Below are 9,546 nucleotides of genomic sequence, written 5' to 3' on the forward strand. Positions count from 1 at the left end.
GAATGGTTCATGTTGGTGCAAGAGGTTACTTTGCCCATGTAGGATTAGGTTGTGCAGTCACTTCAAACATGTAGTGGTCGGATGGAGAGCAGAGGAGGAGGGAGCCACTGATGACGATGGATGTGAGGAGTGGGCTGGGACGAGAGGGGGGGGGGATATTGCCTCCAGCGCCTTCAATGTCGGCAGCAGGAGGTGCCCCTGGATGCCAAGGAGGTCGGTTCGTGGTGTGGACTTTTTCTTTTGTAAATATGACGACTTGGGCACGTGTGGGAGCTGTGAAGAAAGGATTTGACTGTGCAGCGCACATGTGACAAAGAACCATTGAAGTATCTGCTCCTGAAGCTCGTGGTGTGGGACGTGAAGCTTCTGTACAAAGATACTAGAGGAACAAAATGGACCCCTCTGTTGAAATCGCCTACACTAATGTGTGTCACAAAATGCTGGAGAAACGCATGAAGTGTAGTTTGCAAATGAGCAGAACAGCCACCATTTAGTAACAAACCCCGCCATTCGCTCTGCCTCTCGCAGTGTAATCAGTGTTGTGGGGGGACAGTATGTGTCTCATCTATCAAGTGGCGGCACGGTGGCGCAGCGGTAGAGTTGCTGCCTTACAGCGAATGCAGCGCCGGAGACTCAGGTTCGATCCCGACTACGGGCGCCGTCTGTACGGAGTTTGTACGTTCTCCCAGTGACCTGCGTGGGTTTTCTCCGAGATCTTCGGTTTCCTCCCACACTCCAAAGACATACATGCAGGTATGTAGGTTAATTGGCTGGGCAAATGTAAAAAATTGTCTCTAGTGGTGTAGGATAGTGTTAATGTGCGGGGATCGCTGGGCGGCACGGACTCGGTGGGCCGAAGGGCCTGTTTCCGCGCTGTATCTCTAAAAAAAAAAAAAATCAAACTCACATTTTGTTGTTATTTTTATTTCTAAATGTTTCCCCCCTGCATAATTTATCTGAATTTATTATTTCTTATTCTTTCTGCCCATTTCCCTCCCATCCTTGTTCCCCAGCCCCCTCTTTTGTGCAGTTGTATTGCCCAAACACACTCTGCACAAATTTAACACACACATTCATATATATATATATGAATGTGTGTGTGTGTGTGTGTGTGTGTGAGAGAGGCAAGCCAGAGATATATAGATCTCAAAGTTCCTTCTCATGGATCAGAAGCAACTTTGATTTAAAGCAACCCTCTATTTCTCTCTTCGTCTTATTTTTCACATGATATACATAAACCATAAAGGCGATTCGACCTTTATGGTTTATGTATATGCATAATGTATATACATATGTGTGTGCAAGATACATCTTCTGGATGCACTGTGACGCATCCTCAGTGAAGTAACCTGGGGTCATCGGCTGTTTCGGGTCTCACAACATCAGACATTGAAACATAGAAAATAGGTGCAGGAGGAGGCCATTCGGCCCTTTGAGCCAGCACCGCCATTCATTGGGATCATGGCTGATCATCCCCAATCAATACCCCATGCCTGCCTCCTCCCCATATTCCTTGATTCCACTAGCCGCTAGAGCTCTATCTAACTACTCGCCCTCACCCAGGCCACCCAGCTGGGGTTGATCCGGCCCCGACTTGCGTCCCAGCAGCAACTGCCCATGGATCAGCCCTCTTAATCCAAAGCCATCCAGTGGCTTTCTCTGCGGCTTCGCTTGCGGATTGAATGGCCCTCTTCTTTGCCAGCCCCGTAATGCCCAATTGGTTGAGGACTTTGCAGAGTGAGTGGCCTGCAAAGCCTCTACAGCCCACATCTATGGGTTCATCGCATGTCTTCCACTGTCAGCTCCAGAATGATCAGCTGTTTTGTCACTTCGGAGGTGATGACATGTCTGGCCGGAGTGATGTTGCTGTGATGTGCTGCGGAAATGTCAGCTGTTTGCCCAGATCGACATGCAGCTGCCAGTCAGTGTATGTATGTGTATGTATATGTATGTATATATGTATATATATATGCCTATATATATAGACACACACACACACACACACACACACACACACACATATATATACTAATAGACAATAGACAATAGGTGCAGGAGTAGGCCATTCAGCCCTTCGAGCCAGCACCGCCATTCAATGCGATCATGGCTGATCACTCTCAATCAGTACCCCGTTCCTGCCTTCTCCCCATACCCCCTCACTCCGCTATCCTTAAGAGCTCTATCCAGCTCTCTCTTGAAAGCATCCAACGAACTGGCCTCCACTGCCTTCTGAGGCAGAGAATTCCACACCTTCACCACCCTCTGACTGAAAAAGTTCTTCCTCATCTCCGTTCTAAATGGCCTACCCCTTATTCTCAAACTGTGGCCCCTTGTTCTGGACTCCCCCAACATTGGGAACATGTTATCTGCCTCTAATGTGTCCAATCCCCTAATTATCTTATATGTTTCAATAAGATCCCCCCTCATCCTTCTAAATTCCAGTGTATACAAGCCCAATCGCTCCAGCCTTTCAACATACGACAGTCCCGCCATTCCGGGAATTAACCTAGTGAACCTACGCTGCACGCCCTCCATAGCAAGAATATCCTTCCTCAAATTTGGAGACCAAAACTGCACACAGTACTCCAGGTGCGGTCTCACCAGGGCCCGGTACAACTGTAGAAGGACCTCTTTGCTCCTACACTCAACTCCTCTTGTTACGAAAGCCAACATTCCATTGGCTTTCTTCACTGCCTGCTGTACCTGCATGCTTCCTTTCATTGACTGATGCACTAGGGCACCCAGATCTCGTTGAACTCCCCCTCCTCCTAACTTGACACCATTCAGATAATAATCTGCCTTTCTATTCTTACTTCCAAAGTGAATAACCTCACACTTATCTACATTAAACTGCATCTGCCATGTATCCGCCCACTCACACAACCTGTCCAAGTCACCCTGCAGCCTTATTGCATCTTCCTCACAATTCACACTACCCCCCAACTTAGTATCATCTGCAAATTTGCTAATGGTACTTTTAATCCCTTCGTCTAAGTCATTAATGTATATCGTAAATAGCTGGGGTCCCAGCACCGAACCTTGCGGTACCCCACTGGTCACTGCCTGCCATTCCGAAAGGGACCCATTTATCCCCACTCTTTGCTTTCTGTCTGTCAACCAATTTTCTATCCATGTCAGTACCCTACCCCCAATACCATGTGCCCTAATTTTGCCCACTAATCTCCTATGTGGGACCTTGTCGAAGGCTTTCTGAAAGTCGAGGTACACCACATCCACTGACTCTCCCTTGTCAATTTTCCTAGTTACATCCTCAAAAAATTCCAGTAGATTTGTCAAGCATGATTTCCCCTTCGTAAATCCATGCTGACTCGGAATGATCCCGTTACTGCTATCCAAATGCTCAGCAATTTCGTCTTTTATAATTGACTCCAGCATCTTCCCCACCACTGATGTCAGACTAACTGGTCTATAATTACCCGTTTTCTCTCTCCCTCTTTTCTTAAAAAGTGGGATAACATTTGCTATCCTCCAATCCACAGGAACTGATCCTGAATCTATAGAACATTGAAAAATGATCTCCAATGCTTCCACTATTTCTAGAGCCACCTCCTTAAGTACCCTGGGATGCAGACCATCAGGCCCTGGGGATTTATCAGCCTTCAGTCCCATCAGTCTACCCAAAACCATTTCCTGCCTAATGTGGATTTCCTTCAGTTCCTCCATCATCCTAGGTTCTCCGGCCCCTAGAACATTTGGGAGATTGTGTGTATCTTCCTCAGTGAAGACAGATCCAAAGTAACGGTTTAACTCGTCAGCCATTTCTTTGTTCCCCATAATAAATTCCCCTGCTTCTGTCTTCAAGGGACCCACATTTGCCTTGACTATTTTTTTCCTCTTCACGTACCTAAAAAAACTTTTGCTATCCTCCTTTATATTATTGGCTAGTTTACCCTCGTACCTCATCTTTTCTCCCCGTATTGCCTTTTTAGTTAACTTTTGTTGCTCTTTAAAAGAGTCCCAATCCTCTGTCTTCCCACTCTTCTTTGCTATGTTATACTTCCTCTCCTTAATTTTTATGCTGTCCCTGACTTCCCTTGTCAGCCACAGGTGTCTCTTACTCCCCTTAGAGTCTTTCCGCCTCTTTGGGATAAATTGATCCTGCAACCTCTGCATTATTCCCAGGAATACCTGCCATTGCTGTTCTACCGTCTTCCCTGCTAGGGCCTCCTTCCAGTCAATTTTGGCCAGCTCCCGCCTCATGCCTCTGTAATCCCCTTTGCTATACAGTAATACCGACACTTCCGATTTTCCCTTCTGCCTTTCCATTTGCAGAGTAAAACTTATCATGTTGTGATCACTGCCTCCTAATGGCTCTTTTACCTCTAGTCCCCTTATCAGATCAGGATCATTACACAACACTAAATCCAGAATTGCCTTCTCCCTGGTAGGCTCCAGTACAAGCTGTTCTAAGAATCCATCTCGAAGGCACTCTACAAACTCTCTTTCCTGGGGTCCATTTCCAACCTGATTTTCCCAGTCTACCTGCATGTTGAAATCTCCCATAACCACCGTAGCATTACATTTTTGACACGCCAATTTTATCTCCTGATTCAACTTGCACCCTATGTCGAGGCTACTGTTTGGGGGCCTATAGATAACTCCCATTAGGGTCTTTTTACCCTTACAATTTCTCATTTCTATCCATACTGATTCAACATCTCCTGATTCTATGTCACCCCTTGCAAGGGAATGAATATCATTCCTTACCATCAGAGCAACCCCACCCCCTCTGCCCACCTGTCTGTCTTTTCTATACGTTGTGTACCCCTGAATATTCAGTTCCCAGCCCTGGTCCTCTTGTAGCCATGTCTCAGTGATCCCTACAACATCATACTTGCCCATGACTAACTGAGCCTCAAGCTCATCCACTTTATTTTTTATACTACGCGCATTTAAGTACAACACTTTAACTTCTGTATTTACCTCCCCTCTCACATCGTTCACAATTGGCCCTGCCCTTAATTTCTTTTCCGCTCTAGAACTTCTGTTCCCATTCTTCCGAGAGTCTTTTGCAATATTTCCTGTATTCCCTTTTACCTCATCTTCATATTCACAATTTGTTAACCCCTCCCCCCCACTACTTAGTTTAAAGCCACAGGTGTCACACTAGCAAACCTGCCTGCCAGAATGTTTGTCCCCCTGCTGTTAAGATGTAACCCGTCCCTTTTGTACAAGTCACCCCTAGCCCAGAAGAGATCCCAGTGGTCCAGAAATCTAAATCCCTGCTCCCTGCACCAGCCCCTCAGCCATAAATTCATACCCTCTATCTCTCTGTTCCTGGCCTCACCAGCACGAGGTACCGGTAGCAGTCCAGAGATAACTACCTTCGACGTTCTACTTCTCAATGTTTTTCCCAACTCTCTAAACTCCCGCTGTAGCACCTCCTTTATTCGTCCCACACTGGGGAAATTTACAGTGTTACAGCAGCAAAGTGGACAGCAACAGAGCAAGAGATCATTCATTATAAATAAAAGAAATATAAATTGTCATCAGTTTTCCGTGTGTTCTTAGCTGTTATTGTTGACTGGTTTGCTGGGAGCAGTGCTGGTTGTGCAGTCTCATAGCAGCGGGAAGGAAGCACCTTCTATATCTCTCCTTCACGCACTTGGGTTGAAGGAGTCTGTCACTGAAGGAGCTACTCAGTGCAGTGACAGTGTCGTGCATGGGATGGGAGTCGTTGTCCAGCAGCGATGTTAACTTTGCCATCATCCTCCTCTCCCACAACCTGCACTGAGTCGAGGGAGCAACCCAGGACAGAGCTGTCCTTCCTGACCAGCTTGTTGAGTCTCTTCCCCTCCGCCGCTGAGATGCTGCTGCTCCAGCAGACCACTCCATAGAAAATGGCCGATGCAATCACCGTGTTGTAGAAGGTCCTTAGGTGTGCCCCCTGCACTCCAAAGGACCTGAGTCTCCTTAGCAGATAAAGTCTGCTCTGGCCCTTTCTCTATAGTGCATCGGTGTTTTCAGTCCAGTCCAGTTTATTGTTGAGGTGGACACCCAGATACTTATAAGAATCCACCCTCTCGATGTCCATTCCCTGGATGTTCACCTGTGTCGGGGGGACCTGGCTGCACCTGTGGAAATCTACCACCATCTCCCTGGTTTTCCCCGCGTTGATCCGGAGGCAGTTCCGTTGGCACCAGTCCACAAACTCCTTGATCAGTTCTCTGTACGCCCTGTCCTCGTCGCCCGTGATGAGGCCGACGATGGCAGAGTCGTCAGAGAACTTCTGTAGATAGGAGTCTGCAGAGCTGTGCCTGAAGTCCACAGTGTACAGGGTGAACAAGAATGGAGCTAGCACTGTTCCCTGCAGAACCCCAGTGCTGCAGACCACCCTGTCCGAGACCAGGTCCTTTGTCCTCACATACTGTGGTCGGTTGGTGAGGTAGTGATCCACTCCTGTGCGCTCCAGCTTGTCCCCCAGAAGCCCCGGCTGGATGGTGTTGAATGCACTGGAGAAATCAAAGAACATGATTCTCACAGTGCTATCCGGCCTCTCCAGGTGTGAGAGAGCTCTGTTCCGTAGGTAGATGATGGCGTCCTCCACCCCGATGTGAGTCTGGTAGGCGAACTGCAGCGGATCCATTGATGGTTTCACCAGGGGGTGGAGATGGGCGAGGACCAGAAGCTCCAGTGTCTTCATCAGGTGTGATGTCAGTGCCACCCGCCTGTAGCTGTTGAGTTCCTTTGGGTGCCCCGTTACTCTCCCCCATGCTCCCTTTTCCCACCACCCCCCTTTCCCCCACTCTCTCTTCCCCCCCCACCACCAGCCCTCCCCCCACCCCCGTTGCCCCCTCCCCAGTCCCACTCTCCCTCTAACCCCCACTCTCTCCTCCCACCCTCCCCCTCCCCCACACTCTCCCCCACCCCCTTTCCCCAGCAGCCCCCCTCTCACCGCCCCCGCCTCCCCCACTCTCTCCTCCCCCCACCCTCACCCTCCTCCTACATCCACCCACTCGGCCCCCATGCCCACTCCCCTCCGCCGACCCGTTGGCGGCGAAAGCCACTTACAACCCTCGCTGCAGGGAGGAGGAGGGAGCTCCGGAGGGCGGCCATTACTGTGGCCTGGCCGAGGCCGGACTACTGGAGAGGATAGGGCGGCGGCGATCTGGGCCCGTGCGATAGCGGGGAGAGCATCTCCCTCCTGCTCGGAGTGTGGCCCGGGTGTGGGAGAGTGGGGAGAGTGAGGGTAGGGGAGGGGAGAGTGAGGGGAGGGGAGGGGAGAGTGAGGAGAGGCACACCGCTTTCAAAACTTTGTTTAGAAATGAAAATGTTTAACTTTAAAATGTCTTTAACTTAAAAAATATAAGCCCAATTTAAATAAAACTTGTTTTAAACAGTCGCCAGGACGGTGGTGATTAAGGTGGCGCTTAAATTGTGGTGCTGTGGTTTACCGTTTTGGCTGCAGGTCCACATGTCCAATGTCAAAATTTCAGAGAGATATATATACATACAAATATATATATTTAAATATATATATATATATATATACAAGATCTGAGTTTTAGAGATGGGTGGATAGATAACCAAATGGAGCCGTTGGGTCCAAACCACTCCTGCATTGGTCCAGCACCCTCCCCTCCCCTCCCCTCCCCCCCCCCCCCCCACTGCAGGGTGAAAGAACAGCCAGCGGACACACCGCAGGTGGGCACGGTTCCCCACGGCTCAGCCCGCGGTGCTGCCCACCTGCACGTCACCATCCCCACACCCAGACAGCGCCCGTGTGACTTACTGACTGACCTGCTCACAGGAACCCTGACAAGGAGGGACAACCTGGTGGCATTCCACGCTCTGCGCACACAGCTTCCTGGCTCACCCACGATCTTAAGCCCTATCTCACCAACACAGCACTCCACAACACCCCCCTCCTCCCTCCCCGTCCCCCGTCCATTCCACTTCTGGCCAGCAGGCGTTAATCGGTACAGGCAGCAGTTTACTCACAGTGGTGCTTGCTCACTACCCGATTCCCTTTAAACTTTTACATGATTGACAACCAAAGCTCCAAACAACAAACCCATCCTTCGCAAACTTCTCTGTCCCTCTCTTCCCCTCCCCCTTCCAGATCTCCCTCTATCTTCCTGTCTCCACCTATATCCTTCCTTTGTCCCGCCCCCCTGACATCAGTCTGAAGAAGGGTCTCGACCCGAAACGTCACCCATTCCTTCTCTCCTGAGATGCTGCCTGACCTGCTGAGTTACTCCAGCATTTTGTGAATAAATACCTTCGATTTGTACCAGCATCTGCAGTAATTTTCTTACACTACCTGTTGCTCCACTGCGATTCCTCCGCAAGGTATGTCCACTTTGAAGAAGTTCTCCTCCTCTCTTCGACGAGAGTTTAGCAACATGCTCTCTCGCTGCTCCCCCTCTGTGATTTCTCCTGCCCTCCTACTCTACGACCACATTTTGACCCAGACTCGCTACTTCTCCAACTTTAGATAGTTCCTCTGTCCCTCTCTTCCCCTCCCCCTTCCCAGATCTCCCTCTATCTTCCAGCCTCCACCTTTATCCTTCCTTTGTCCCGCCCCCCTGACATCAGTCTGAAGAAGGGTCTCGACCCGAAACGTCACCCATTCCTTCTCTCCCGAGATGCTGCCTGACCTGCTGAGTTACTCCAGCATTTTGTGAATAAATCGATTTGTACCAGCATCTGCAGTTATTTTCTTATACAACCCATCCACCCACAATCTCCGTGCGTGAGACTCTTGCGTCCCGCCCATCTCACGTATTAGATCAACAGGCCCCAACTGTGCATGGGCAGTTTTTAAAAAACTTTAAAATGTGAATGACTTCAAAAATATAACACCGATTTCAATGAAACTTCTTCCATTAGCACCAAAGGGACGACGGTGAGTAAGGTGGGCCTACAATTGTCGCGCTATCGTGTACCGTTTTGGCTGCAGTTCAGAAACAAACAAACAGCGAGAATCTTAGTATATAGATGGATGAGTAGCATTTAAAAAAAATGTGAAGTTTGAAAGGAGTTGGTGCTCATAAATTCACAACTTTCTAACTGAAAATGTTTTTCCTCATCTCCGTTCTAAATGGCCTACCCCTTATTCTTAAACTGTGGCCCCTGGTTCTGGACTCCCCCAACATTGGGAACATGTTTCCTGCCTCTAACGTGTCCAACCCCTTAATAATCTTATACTTTTCGATAAGATCCCCTCTCACCCTTCTAAAGTCCAGTGTATACAAGCCTAGTCGCTCCAGTCTTTCAACATATGACAGTCCCGCCATTCCGGGAATCAACCTAGTAAACTTACGCTGCACGCCCTCAATAGTAAGAATATCCTTCCTCAAATTTGGAGACCAAAACTGCACACAGTACTCCAGGTGCGGTCTCACCAGGCCCCTGTACAACTGCAGGACCTCTTTGTTCCTATACTCAACTCCTCTTGTTATGAAGGCCAACATTCCATTGGCTTTCTTCACTGCCTGCTGTACCTGCATACTTCCTTTCAGTGATTGATGCACTAGGACACCCAGATCTCGTTGTACGTCCCCTTTTCCAGTAGGAAGGTAG

Source organism: Rhinoraja longicauda, chromosome 35 (assembly GCF_053455715.1).
Source record: "Rhinoraja longicauda isolate Sanriku21f chromosome 35, sRhiLon1.1, whole genome shotgun sequence".
Lineage (NCBI taxonomy): Eukaryota > Metazoa > Chordata > Chondrichthyes > Rajiformes > Arhynchobatidae > Rhinoraja > Rhinoraja longicauda.